We start from the raw sequence: 15,000 nt of genomic DNA on the forward strand, positions 1-15,000 counted from the left end.
CCAATTATCACATTTTCTATTTCAGTCGAAGTGGCAATTTCGTATTCAAATTGGTATGCATGAAACTTGTTCAATTTGTCGACCTCCGTTTTTGGGTAATCATCTGTTTTCATAATTTTAGTTTCTTTTAACTTCGAATATTCTTTATGTTCTTCGGACTCATATTTTCTTAAAGCAGCAACAACTAAGGGCATTTTTTTAGCGTTAATTTTTTTTTTCACGTCCCATTGAAAAAATGAATCCTTTATAATAAAAACTGTTTCGCCAATACTGTTTAGTCGCATCACATTTGCAAAATGTGACCTTATCAAAAAATTTCCGACCAAAGAACTATTAACCAATTTAATTTTGGCATTCACCAAAATACGCCTAATATAGTCACTTTCATCGCAATCGAACCATTTTTCACTGACTTGATCATATCGCACCATAAGACGAACAGTTGCAATAAAATGAGAAGATTTATCTTCAAAACCTACATCCAAAAACTCATAAATACCAGGTGCCAAAGATTCCCTGTTGATAAATTTTGCAGATTTACCAGTTAACTCCAAAGATTGCATTTTTTTCTGTTAGGTCTTTTTATTCTCGAAGTGATATGGTTAGTTAGATTTTTTAAAGAGCTCTTTAATACCATCTGACAATGAATGACTCTGACATCCTAGTCGCTTAACAAACAATATTCTAAAATATTATTGACACTAAATCAAAATAGTGACATTTAATCAAAATAGTGACATTTTCATGTAAATAAAGACACTTTCAGTTTATAGATGAAAGAAATTGTCGAAATTATATACACATGTGCTTAAAATATAGACATTTTTATTATTCTAGAGAATACTAAACATTCTTTTAATTACTATGTAAACGTAAAACACTAGAAAGCAATAAGAAACTAGCACTCAATTATTTAGAAGCACGGAAAAATTAAATATTATTAAGCCATCAATTAATTTTTATTATTTTTTTCAAAAACTAACTTTCAAATCACAAAATTGTAAGAATCAAAAAAAAAAAAAAAGAACAACAACAAATATTAAACAACAGAAACATAAAAAAATTTTAAAAGTTACCAAGTGCATTTAACATAAGCTTTTCTAAAATTAAAATACTTTTCATTTAACCTACTAGATCAATTAAAAGGGATAACTTGCACTTTTAAAAACTTTAAACACCAAATAATAAAATAATAAAAAAAAAGGATATGCTATGAAAACATTTTTCTATTAAAGTCAAACTCATAAAATATTTGAATCTCTTGTTCCACATAAAAGTATAAAACTTTTCTTTTCTTTTCTACTTTTCCAAGGTTCTTTGTCATCCAATGACTCCATAGCGGAATATTTATTTTTTTACTTTATCGCCAATTATCACATTTTCTATTTCAGTCGAAGTGGCAATTTCGTATTCAAATTGGTATGCATGAAACTTGTTCAATTTGTCGACCTCCGTTTTTGGGTAATCATCTGTTTTCATAATTTTAGTTTCTTTTAACTTCGAATATTCTTTATGTTCTTCGGACTCATATTTTCTTAAAGCAGCAACAACTAAGGGCATTTTTTTAGCGTTAATTTTTTTTTTCACGTCCCATTGAAAAAATGAATCCTTTATAATAAAAACTGTTTCGCCAATACTGTTTAGTCGCATCACATTTGCAAAATGTGACCTTATCAAAAAATTTCCGACCAAAGAACTATTAACCAATTTAATTTTGGCATTCACCAAAATACGCCTAATATAGTCACTTTCATCGCAATCGAACCATTTTTCACTGACTTGATCATATCGCACCATAAGACGAACAGTTGCAATAAAATGAGAAGATTTATCTTCAAAACCTACATCCAAAAACTCATAAATACCAGGTGCCAAAGATTCCCTGTTGATAAATTTTGCAGATTTACCAGTTAACTCCAAAGATTGCATTTTTTTCTGTTAGGTCTTTTTATTCTCGAAGTGATATGGTTAGTTAGATTTTTTAAAGAGCTCTTTAATACCATCTGACAATGAATGACTCTGACATCCTAGTCGCTTAACAAACAATATTCTAAAATATTATTGACACTAAATCAAAATAGTGACATTTAATCAAAATAGTGACATTTTCATGTAAATAAAGACACTTTCAGTTTATAGATGAAAGAAATTGTCGAAATTATATACACATGTGCTTAAAATATAGACATTTTTATTATTCTAGAGAATATTAAACATTCTTTTAATTACTATGTAAACGTAAAACACTAGAAAGCAATAAGAAACTAGCACTCAATTATTTAGAAGCACGGAAAAATTAAATATTATTAAGCCATCAATTAATTTTTATTATTTTTTTCAAAAACTAACTTTCAAATCACAAAATTGTAAGAATCAAAAAAAAAAAAAAAGAACAACAACAAATATTAAACAACAGAAACATAAAAAAATTTTAAAAGTTACCAAGTGCATTTAACATAAGCTTTTCTAAAATTAAAATACTTTTCATTTAACCTACTAGATCAATTAAAAGGGATAACTTGCACTTTTAAAAACTTTAAACACCAAATAATAAAATAATAAAAAAAAAGGATATGCTATGAAAACATTTTTCTATTAAAGTCAAACTCATAAAATATTTGAATCTCTTGTTCCACATAAAAGTATAAAACTTTTCTTTTCTTTTCTACTTTTCCAAGGTTCTTTGTCATCCAATGACTCCATAGCGGAATATTTATTTTTTTACTTTATCGCCAATTATCACATTTTCTATTTCAGTCGAAGTGGCAATTTCGTATTCAAATTGGTATGCATGAAACTTGTTCAATTTGTCGACCTCCGTTTTTGGGTAATCATCTGTTTTCATAATTTTAGTTTCTTTTAACTTCGAATATTCTTTATGTTCTTCGGACTCATATTTTCTTAAAGCAGCAACAACTAAGGGCATTTTTTTAGCGTTAATTTTTTTTTTCACGTCCCATTGAAAAAATGAATCCTTTATAATAAAAACTGTTTCGCCAATACTGTTTAGTCGCATCACATTTGCAAAATGTGACCTTATCAAAAAATTTCCGACCAAAGAACTATTAACCAATTTAATTTTGGCATTCACCAAAATACGCCTAATATAGTCACTTTCATCGCAATCGAACCATTTTTCACTGACTTGATCATATCGCACCATAAGACGAACAGTTGCAATAAAATGAGAAGATTTATCTTCAAAACCTACATCCAAAAACTCATAAATACCAGGTGCCAAAGATTCCCTGTTGATAAATTTTGCAGATTTACCAGTTAACTCCAAAGATTGCATTTTTTTCTGTTAGGTCTTTTTATTCTCGAAGTGATATGGTTAGTTAGATTTTTTAAAGAGCTCTTTAATACCATCTGACAATGAATGACTCTGACATCCTAGTCGCTTAACAAACAATATTCTAAAATATTATTGACACTAAATCAAAATAGTGACATTTAATCAAAATAGTGACATTTTCATGTAAATAAAGACACTTTCAGTTTATAGATGAAAGAAATTGTCGAAATTATATACACATGTGCTTAAAATATAGACATTTTTATTATTCTAGAGAATACTAAACATTCTTTTAATTACTATGTAAACGTAAAACACTAGAAAGCAATAAGAAACTAGCACTCAATTATTTAGAAGCACGGAAAAATTAAATATTATTAAGCCATCAATTAATTTTTATTATTTTTTTCAAAAACTAACTTTCAAATCACAAAATTGTAAGAATCAAAAAAAAAAAAAAAAGAACAACAACAAATATTAAACAACAGAAACATAAAAAAATTTTAAAAGTTACCAAGTGCATTCAACATAAGCTTTTCTAAAATTAAAATACTTTTCATTTAACCTACTAGATCAATTAAAAGGGATAACTTGCACTTTTAAAAACTTTAAACACCAAATAATAAAATAATAAAAAAAAAGGATATGCTATGAAAACATTTTTCTATTAAAGTCAAACTCATAAAATATTTGAATCTCTTGTTCCACATAAAAGTATAAAACTTTTCTTTTCTTTTCTACTTTTCCAAGGTTCTTTGTCATCCAATGACTCCATAGCGGAATATTTATTTTTTTACTTTATCGCCAATTATCACATTTTCTATTTCAGTCGAAGTGGCAATTTCGTATTCAAATTGGTATGCATGAAACTTGTTCAATTTGTCGACCTCCGTTTTTGGGTAATCATCTGTTTTCATAATTTTAGTTTCTTTTAACTTCGAATATTCTTTATGTTCTTCGGACTCATATTTTCTTAAAGCAGCAACAACTAAGGGCATTTTTTTAGCGTTAATTTTTTTTTTCACGTCCCATTGAAAAAATGAATCCTTTATAATAAAAACTGTTTCGCCAATACTGTTTAGTCGCATCACATTTGCAAAATGTGACCTTATCAAAAAATTTCCGACCAAAGAACTATTAACCAATTTAATTTTGGCATTCACCAAAATACGCCTAATATAGTCACTTTCATCGCAATCGAACCATTTTTCACTGACTTGATCATATCGCACCATAAGACGAACAGTTGCAATAAAATGAGAAGATTTATCTTCAAAACCTACATCCAAAAACTCATAAATACCAGGTGCCAAAGATTCCCTGTTGATAAATTTTGCAGATTTACCAGTTAACTCCAAAGATTGCATTTTTTTCTGTTAGGTCTTTTTATTCTCGAAGTGATATGGTTAGTTAGATTTTTTAAAGAGCTCTTTAATACCATCTGACAATGAATGACTCTGACATCCTAGTCGCTTAACAAACAATATTCTAAAATATTATTGACACTAAATCAAAATAGTGACATTTAATCAAAATAGTGACATTTTCATGTAAATAAAGACACTTTCAGTTTATAGATGAAAGAAATTGTCGAAATTATATACACATGTGCTTAAAATATAGACATTTTTATTATTCTAGAGAATATTAAACATTCTTTTAATTACTATGTAAACGTAAAACACTAGAAAGCAATAAGAAACTAGCACTCAATTATTTAGAAGCACGGAAAAATTAAATATTATTAAGCCATCAATTAATTTTTATTATTTTTTTCAAAAACTAACTTTCAAATCACAAAATTGTAAGAATCAAAAAAAAAAAAAAAGAACAACAACAAATATTAAACAACAGAAACATAAAAAAATTTTAAAAGTTACCAAGTGCATTTAACATAAGCTTTTCTAAAATTAAAATACTTTTCATTTAACCTACTAGATCAATTAAAAGGGATAACTTGCACTTTTAAAAACTTTAAACACCAAATAATAAAATAATAAAAAAAAAGGATATGCTATGAAAACATTTTTCTATTAAAGTCAAACTCATAAAATATTTGAATCTCTTGTTCCACATAAAAGTATAAAATTTTTCTTTTCTTTTCTACTTTTCCAAGGTTCTTTGTCATCCAATGACTCCATAGCGGAATATTTATTTTTTTACTTTATCGCCAATTATCACATTTTCTATTTCAGTCGAAGTGGCAATTTCGTATTCAAATTGGTATGCATGAAACTTGTTCAATTTGTCGACCTCCGTTTTTGGGTAATCATCTGTTTTCATAATTTTAGTTTCTTTTAACTTCGAATATTCTTTATGTTCTTCGGACTCATATTTTCTTAAAGCAGCAACAACTAAGGGCATTTTTTTAGCGTTAATTTTTTTTTTCACGTCCCATTGAAAAAATGAATCCTTTATAATAAAAACTGTTTCGCCAATACTGTTTAGTCGCATCACATTTGCAAAATGTGACCTTATCAAAAAATTTCCGACCAAAGAACTATTAACCAATTTAATTTTGGCATTCACCAAAATACGCCTAATATAGTCACTTTCATCGCAATCGAACCATTTTTCACTGACTTGATCATATCGCACCATAAGACGAACAGTTGCAATAAAATGAGAAGATTTATCTTCAAAACCTACATCCAAAAACTCATAAATACCAGGTGCCAAAGATTCCCTGTTGATAAATTTTGCAGATTTACCAGTTAACTCCAAAGATTGCATTTTTTTCTGTTAGGTCTTTTTATTCTCGAAGTGATATGGTTAGTTAGATTTTTAAAGAGCTCTTTAATACCATCTGACAATGAATGACTCTGACATCCTAGTCGCTTAACAAACAATATTCTAAAATATTATTGACACTAAATCAAAATAGTGACATTTAATCAAAATAGTGACATTTTCATGTAAATAAAGACACTTTCAGTTTATAGATGAAAGAAATTGTCGAAATTATATACACATATAAGCTTAATAAGCCAACTTCTGTTTTCAAACAAAATGTTGTGTTAAATATATGGATATATGAAAAACATTATTTTCAAATAATATAAGGGTAGGGGAACGCCCTCCCTATGGATTTACCCTTGTTTCCATTTGACCAATTTTGAACAATCAATCAATATATTTCTGAAATATTTGGTATTACATTTCAAGTATGTTTACAAATACTATAAACTACTAATATAACGTAAACACCTAATGACAATGATTAAAATAGTAGTGGTAATAATAATAAAAATAATACTTATAATAACAATAATAATAGTGATAATAAATAATAATAATGAAAATAATAATAACATGCTAACTTAACAATAGTAATAATAATAATATAGTAATTATAATAATATTAATAAATCGGTATAACTTTCCATACATCAATCGTTTATACATACAAAGTTACAGTTACAAACAGCAATAAACTGACAAAACGTAACAACTAACGATGACATAAAAACGATTATTGCTAAAAAAATTATAAGGATTTAGTAAATGTATTAATCATAGTTCTTATAATATAATAACCAAAATATATTGTAAATAATATGACAAAATAAATAAAATATAAACAGAAAAACACTGAGAAAATTAAAACAAAAGTTACAACAAACATTACAAACAAAACAAAAAATTACCTTACATACTTTTGGCAAAAAATAGATTAAAAAAAAACAACAAATAAATGACAAAATAAAATTAAAAACAATAAAAATAAAGAAAAACAAAATAGTGATAATACATGTATATTAAAACATATAATAAATGGTTAAAATGAAAATATGGATGGCCCCTAACATTAATAAAATAATGGATGGCCCCTAACATTAATTAACCTTGAAAATAGGTTTAAAAACAAGGGGTATTGGCTTTTAAGAAGCAAGACATAAATATAAATATATAATAATGATAGTGCACTTATAGATTGAACAGTTGTTTTTGATTAATGGTGTACCATTAAAACAAATAGTCATTCTCAGTAAAATATCTTTCCATTTGGAAAGAGCTGTTCAAGTCTACTTAATGTCATTTTTAAATACAATTATTTTAAAAAATCCAAAAAAAGGTACAAGCGTTATAGGCTATGGCGTCGTTTCTTTTGAAAAAATTCAAAAAGGTCATTTCATTGCCCAATACAGAGGAGACTTGGCCAAAAAAATAAATCCACAACAAAATATAATACTATGAAGAAACTAATGCTGGTAGTTATGTTTATGACTTTCTACACAATATTATTGAATACAGGTAACTTTAATTTTTATCCAATTAATTTTACCGTTGAAAAAATGTCAAATGTTTTATTGAATTTTTTTAGCATTGATGCCACATTTCATTTTAATTATATTGGTCGTTATTATCAATGATTCAAAATATTACCCAAATGCTTTAATGAAAAAAGTTGTAATGATTAATACTCCATTTTTATGCTTGTATTTCAAAGGTGTTGATAATTTAATTTGGCATACTGAGGTACATTATTTTAATCCAAATTATGAAATTATATTAAACTTATTTATTGACTTATAATCAAATTCTTACAGGAATTCAAAAGCAAACACCAAAAAAGATACAAATCAAAGGTAAATCACTGATATGTATAATTGTAAAAAAATATATTTCTAAACTGTCTGTTTAAAAAGAAAGCACAACACTAGTCAATGCATATCTTGTGCTAGAAATGTAATACTTCTGGCTAATTTCTTGATACTGAAATGGAAAGCCATGTTGAATTTAATTTAATCTATAGGTTTTTTTTTGCTACGCAATTAACATATCCAAGTAATGCTAATCCAAGATTAAAATTGCTTTTTTAGTAATCAGAATGGCATGTTTTATCACGCATAAAACTTTTTCCATAAAACAATTCATTGATATTATTGGGTCCCAAATTTACATATTGTATAACTTTTAACAAACAAAAAAATGCATACTTATTTATTATATTAAGGCTTGTTCTCCTACAATAAAAAACATTGCATCATTTACCGAAGCTGCAGAAGGTATACTTTTTTTTTAAATAAAACTTATTTTGAAAAAAGGATTAGAAAATCATACATTCGCTACATCATAAGATATTGTGTTCTAAAATTGATTTAGAAGTTTAGACATTGATTTTGGTGTGCAATGCACAATATCTAACTCACCATTTCACAATTCAAGTCTTGAGGTTTGCATTTATTATGATTGAAATATGATCAGCATATGCCAAGTGCCAAGGTTAATTTCGAACCCTGTATATGTGTATATATATATATATATATATATATATATATATATATATATATATATATATATATATATATTAGGGCTTGTTCTCCTACTATAAAAAGCATTCAATCAGATGGTCAAGCTGCAGAAGGTACATTTAAAAAAAAAAAAAAAAGCTTTCATAGAAAATAAGATAATAAAACCACACATTTATTATATTGTGGGAAAATATTGTGTTCTGAAATTGTTTTATAGATTTAGACATTATTTTGGTGTGGAATGCACAATATCTTACTCACCATTTCACAATTCAAGTTTAGAGGTTTGCATTTATAATGATTGAATTATGAAAACATTGTACTAAATTTTTTTTAGAACATTTTTACATGAATGATTTTATATGTTATGGTGTAATGGTTGAGCGAGAAGCTTGAACTTCTTGACAGTAAATGACCAGGGTTGATATATGACCAAGGCCGGGTGTGATAAAAGCAATCAAATTGGTAATCCATAAAATATTTAATGAAAGATAAAAACATATTTAACATTAAACATTACTAATCAGGGTGCAAACTAGTCCTGTGGAGTTTCGTTAAGCCCAGTATTCCCTAATGCTCATAAAATCAAAATTCTTAATTTGAAGTTAAAGAAGTCTCATTCTTGAAATAAAGTTTGCCAATATTAAATCATAAATTAAAATTTAATCATAATTTTGAAAATTATTGAAATTAATTATTACTTCCTCCATTCTGAAATACTGTTCTGATTTCACTTTTTTTTTTGTTCCAAAATACTATTCCGATTTGATTTTATTACTAGTTTGATGAGAAAAAAATCAAATATTTAAATATTTGAATTAATGAATATTAAAATGAATTTTTTGAGAAAATAAAAAATTATTTGAAAACTTGTATTATGGGTTAACAATGATAAGGGTCCGATGGGGCCATATCCCCCCTCCCTAGACTTTTTTTTGATAATGCTTTATTTATTTTTTTAGCTAAGTAGGTTTCTGGTAGCACATTATTTATTAATTTAGGTTTTTTTGCTGCATTGCCGCCCCCTCTCTAAAATTTCAAGCCGTGGTGTTTGTGCATATACACACAATTGCATAGCTATATACCAAAATAAACCAAAACTAGGCTATCCTTCTCTCTTATTTTTAATATATTTATTTATCTACACTTGCTTATATAATGTGCTTAAATAATGAAAAGGCAACAAATTAAACAACTGACTTAATTTGTTACAGAATAAAAAACAAAAAAGTCATCTATTGAGCATAAAGTATTCAAACTAAATGGTTTTAAGCACTAATAAATAACTTGTTACTTGTTAGTAATTTTTAAAAAGCTGTTACTTATACTAATTAAGAACTTTTAAAAAGCTTTTACTATTTTTTTTCCGACTGAAATGTTTAAAATTTCCGATAAAATGTTTTTATATTTTTAAGTTTATAATTCATTTTTAACAAATCGGAACAGTATTTTGGAACAAAATATTTCATAAAAAAAACACCCTATTTAGAAATTAATTGTGTGATTCTTTATAAAATTAGAGAAAAACATCTATATTTTATATAAAATATGCTTTTAATTAAAAACAAAATTTATTTTCAATAATTCTTTATGTTGGTTGCAAACCGGAACAGTATTTCGGAATAGAGGGAGTATTAGATAATCAACATATTGTTTTTAACTTTTAAATTTCCGTAAATTTTAATTAATTTTTGCGCTTATGTTTTTTGCTTTGTAGTTTACCGATTCCAATTGCTGCAAAAAAAAAAAACAAAAAAAAAAAAAGAATTACCGACTTGGTGACAAAACTTGAAACTCAACTTAAACCAGTTTATTTTAAAATGTCATATTATTCACTTATTTTTATCTTTATATTGGAAAAACTTATTTTTAGTTTTTCCAATGTAAAGATCATAAAATAAAATAAATTTTTCAATGTAGGAATGAAAAAAAAAAAAATACTTAATTTTTTTTTTAAATTCTAATGACTTCATGTACTAAATATCTTTAGAATTAAACATGCTTGAATAAACTATCAAGTCTGTAGATTGTGATGTATATTGTACAGAAGAAGAAAAATACCTAAAACAGAGAATGCGAGCTTAGACTAAAATAACAAAGTTAGTTTTTCTTTTGAAATTACAATAACACGTTATTAAAAAAAAAAAAAAAAAGCAACTAATAATAACAATTAAAAAAACAACCACACACAAAAAAAAATTATTATTGTGATTTAATATTGGAATAGATTGAATAAAGATCAATTAAAAACTTTATAGAGATTGATAGGTCACTTGGGACCTATCAATCTCTCTGAACAAATTGTTCCAGGTTAATATCCTGCTAATGTAAACAAATATAGAAACTATACTTATATATTTAAGTAAACAAATATAGAAACTATACTTATATATTTATATATATATAATTTAACTATACTTATATATAATAAACAAATTTAGACTTACGCCTATTTAGGTTCATGCTTGTTCTTCTATTGAGAATGAAAGAGATTTGGAAGAAGACACAGATTTGGAAGGTATTGCTTAAATATAGTAAAAAATACTAACCAAATCTGGATTCTCATGAAACATAAATCTTAGAAACATTTACTTATTTGATTCCAATTAAAATATAAAAAAATAATATAAAAAATTGTTGCTTTTCCACCAATTTACAAACTGGCTTTAAAGAAGCAATAACAAATTTAAAGAATTCATTTCTTTCCACACAAGATGTTTAAATAAATTTAAATAAACTTAAATAAACAAATAAATACAACATGGAAAGTCCACATTCTATTGTGTCATGTACAGCCTTATGTGGAACACCATAACAAAGGATTGGGTAACTTTGCTGAACAATGTGGAGAAAGTTTAAACCAACATGCACAAGGTTTAAGAGGCAAAAAGAGCATTCTGAATATGGTGACAGGCTATTATCAGCAGTAGTTGATTTTGGAGCAAAAAGATTTTGATTTTGTTTAAAAAATTATTTACATAGTTTGTTTGTTTTGTGGATAGTTTGTTTCAAATTTGAGCATACATGAAATAGTTTTGAATGTGTAGACTAAAACAATTAATATGTGTATCGACTCAATAGTTATTTTTAATTGAAGAAGAGTTAAATTTATCTGTACCTTTGACATATTTCTCTGGAGCAAGAAGAATTGTTTATATTTTGTTGAATTATGTACAATATTTTTATAAATATTATAAATTAATTGAATTTGTTTTGTTTGTTTATACATTGTTTAAAATATTTGACATTTATCTTTAAAAAATTGTTGTAACAGACATCTAAAATGTTTAAATGGGCATAGGGCCCCTCAATTTTACCCTTTGCCTCATTTACGACCCTTAACTTTTTTTTGTTTAAAAAAAAAGTTTTTTCTATTTTTAATAAACAAACACTTTTGAATAAAAAACTTTTTTTTTGTAACGTGCAACTAGCATACCTAAATGGGTTTATAACCCCTTGTATTTACCCTTTTGCCCCATTTATGACCTTTAGCAATTTGTTCCAATTTTAAAAATCATTTTTTTTATTGTTTTAATACAAATACTCTTGAATAAAAAAGGTTTTATTTGAGTGCCACGACATAAAACCTGGCGGTCTCTCTGGTGCAGTGTATTATCTTTTTAATAATATAATATCATTTTAATAATATAATATCATTTTAATAAAATAATATCATTTTAATAATATAATATTATTTTAATAATATAATATCATTTTAATAATATAATATCATTAGAGTAATAATTTTATGTATATGATAACATTTTAATAACTTTTGAAACCTCACCTTTAATAGGTTAATACTTATGTCATTAAATTATTTTTGCTAATTGCTTTAGGCCAAGTCACTGAAAAAAAAAACCAAATAGGTATTGCATATTTTGTAACAAGGAACAAACAAGACTATCAAGACATATCCTAAAAAGACATAAAGATTAAGAGATTGTCAAAACAGCGATTAAACTTCAGGAAGGAGAAAAACATAAGATGTTTAAAAAATTTAAAAAGAAAGGAATTAAAAAATATAATATAGGTCAAACACAAGAAAAAAATCCTAACTTTCAAAGGTAAAATTTTTTTTATTTTATGAACTTATTTTTCATATTTGATTTTCTAAAAATTGAGTAAATAAATTAATAAAACTTCAATATTTTAAAATATGATCTTTACATATATAAATATACATTTACAAATTAATAGCGAAAGAGAGGCAAAAAAAATTCTTAACGAGGAAGAAATTATAAATAATATTGAAATGTGCGGATATTGCAATGTTTTTTTTTCAAAACGTTTTTTAAGCAGGCACATTAAAAACTGTGATCTAAACACATCCAAACCAATCATTCATGTTCCAATCAACTTAATTAAAAACAATTCATCTTCATTATTTCCAAATGAATTCGTAATCAATGTCCTTGGAAATATGAGAAATGATGAAGTGGGTAAAATTTGCAAACAAGACATCATTTTAACTGTTGGTCTAAGATTATATGACAAAATGAAAAGAAAACTGGATAAACAATCAGAAGTTCTAAAATCTGTACGAAATGATATGAGGCGCATTGGACATCTATATTCTATATTTAAGATAAATAAAAAAGTTAAACATGTATATAATAATGCAATGGACATGTTTAACAGAATAAACTTTGATGCATTTAGAACAGCAATCGATGAATACACTATTGCAGGAGATTATTTAAAAACAGGCTTGAAAATAATTTTATCATCATTAATTAAAAAAACAGCAAAAATTATCAAAGGAACAGTACTGACTGAAAATGATGATAAGCTAACTTTTAAAGAAAATGACACGGTTGCAAAGAAAAAGGCACAAGAAATAGATATGTTTGTGTCCGTGTTTGATACTTGGAAAGGTTATATATTTGGAGACGCAGAATATGACATCAACAAAAGGCGTCAACAAAAACTGAGAAAACCAAACATGTTGCCTGATGAAGATGTTGAAATTCCAACATTGAAAATCTAATCTCCAAAACTATATAACCTAACGATTAGAAAGTATAATGAATGATAATTTTATTTTTTGGGATAACCACATATATATAGAAGTAAGAGACTTGATTTGCACTCGCCTAACATTGATAAACCAGACATGGTGGGGAACCAGCAAAGTATATATTATTTATTTTGCATAAAATCAAAATACATTTCAGCTTTTAATGACTTTGATTTAAAGAAAATTAATCAAACAAATTAGCCCCAAGTATTTTTTTATTATCCTCTTTAATATGAACACAACTTGTTTATATTAAAGTTAATCGCATTGGACCTAAGGATTTCTAAGAAAACTTTCATTGGACCTAAGGATTTCTATGTAAAATTTACGTTGATATCTACGATTTAAATTTAAAAAAAAAATAATATATATAAGTTAAGTTTAATATTTGTATTTTATTTTTCTATTAATGTATTTAAATATTTCTATTTTTGCCAAAGAAAATAATTAGTTCATAAAACCAATAATAACTTTTATTAATCGTAAGTCCAAACATCAATAACAGGCATCAATAACAGATTGTTGAACACAAAAATGACTATTGGGGAGAATTTATACTAAGAATTACGAAGCAAGCAATTTCAATTAATGATTTAATATATTATATTTGTGAGTAAATAAAAGGTCTTAAAAATTTTATAATTATAATGAATTTTATTATAATTTCAAAAAGTTGTTAAATACCTTCATTACGTAATGAGAATCACTATTGTTATAACTTTAAAAAGCTGTTAAATACCTTCATAATTTATGAAGGTATTTAACAACTTTTTAAAATAATAACTATAGTGTTTCTTATACAAAAATAACCTTTTTTCTGTTAAAATATCAAAGCGGTACCTTTAATCCATTTATCATTAGAACACTTTTTATTTAACATTGCATTTAATAATAAGATTGCACTCATGAAATAAAGTTTAAAATAGATTATACACTGATAGATTAAATACATATCGGAATTGTCACGCGGGATCTGTAATTAAATATCACCGCACGTTAAAATATCACCGCACCAGTAGGAATAATGAAAACGAGGATGCGTTTTTAAGTAATAGAACTTAGTAGGGTACCGAGTGCGTCCGAATAATACAAGAACGTTCATAGTTTATAATAATAACGCAACAAATACATAAATGAAATTCATTATTAATATGTTGGTATATACGAAGTCCGCAAGACATGGTACTATAATTTAATTTTTAATTCTAAAATTGATGATTTTCTAGTAATATTTTACATATTTTCAACCAGATGTTATGCAATATTTTATATATCTATATGAGGGAATGTTACATTCTAAGCACTATATGGTTTGTTGTTTTTTAACATTCTAAGCACTATCTAGTATGTTGTTTTTAAACAAATTACATAAGGGATGTTATATTCTAAGCATATAATACTGGTAGCATGCCATATATTTCTTAATTTTA

The 15,000-nt window shown here is 25.9% G+C and overlaps 2 long non-coding RNA genes across 4 annotated transcripts in view; one reads left to right on the forward strand and one right to left on the reverse strand.

The window, feature by feature from the left end:
- Nucleotides 1-14,543, reverse strand: part of LOC136075296 (uncharacterized) — a 36,128-nt gene extending 21,585 nt beyond the window's left edge. For 2 of the 3 annotated variants that reach the window (XR_010635817.1, XR_010635815.1), the window contains exon 1: nucleotides 1-6,692. This exon is cut by the window's left edge and continues 1,147 nt beyond it. This is a non-coding gene — a long non-coding RNA (uncharacterized LOC136075296). Of the gene's footprint in view, nucleotides 6,693-10,997; nucleotides 11,075-14,410 lie in introns of those variants that run through there. The other variant, XR_010635816.1, reaches the window with a different exon arrangement.
- Nucleotides 14,544-14,610: 67 nt separating this feature from the next.
- LOC136074868 (uncharacterized) overlaps nucleotides 14,611-15,000 on the forward strand; it is a 7,013-nt gene continuing 6,623 nt past the window's right edge. Inside the window, exon 1 of the long non-coding RNA XR_010635517.1 lies at nucleotides 14,611-14,752. This is a non-coding gene — a long non-coding RNA (uncharacterized LOC136074868). The remainder of the gene's footprint in view (nucleotides 14,753-15,000) is intronic.

Source organism: Hydra vulgaris, chromosome 01, assembly GCF_038396675.1.
Source record: "Hydra vulgaris chromosome 01, alternate assembly HydraT2T_AEP".
Lineage (NCBI taxonomy): Eukaryota > Metazoa > Cnidaria > Hydrozoa > Anthoathecata > Hydridae > Hydra > Hydra vulgaris.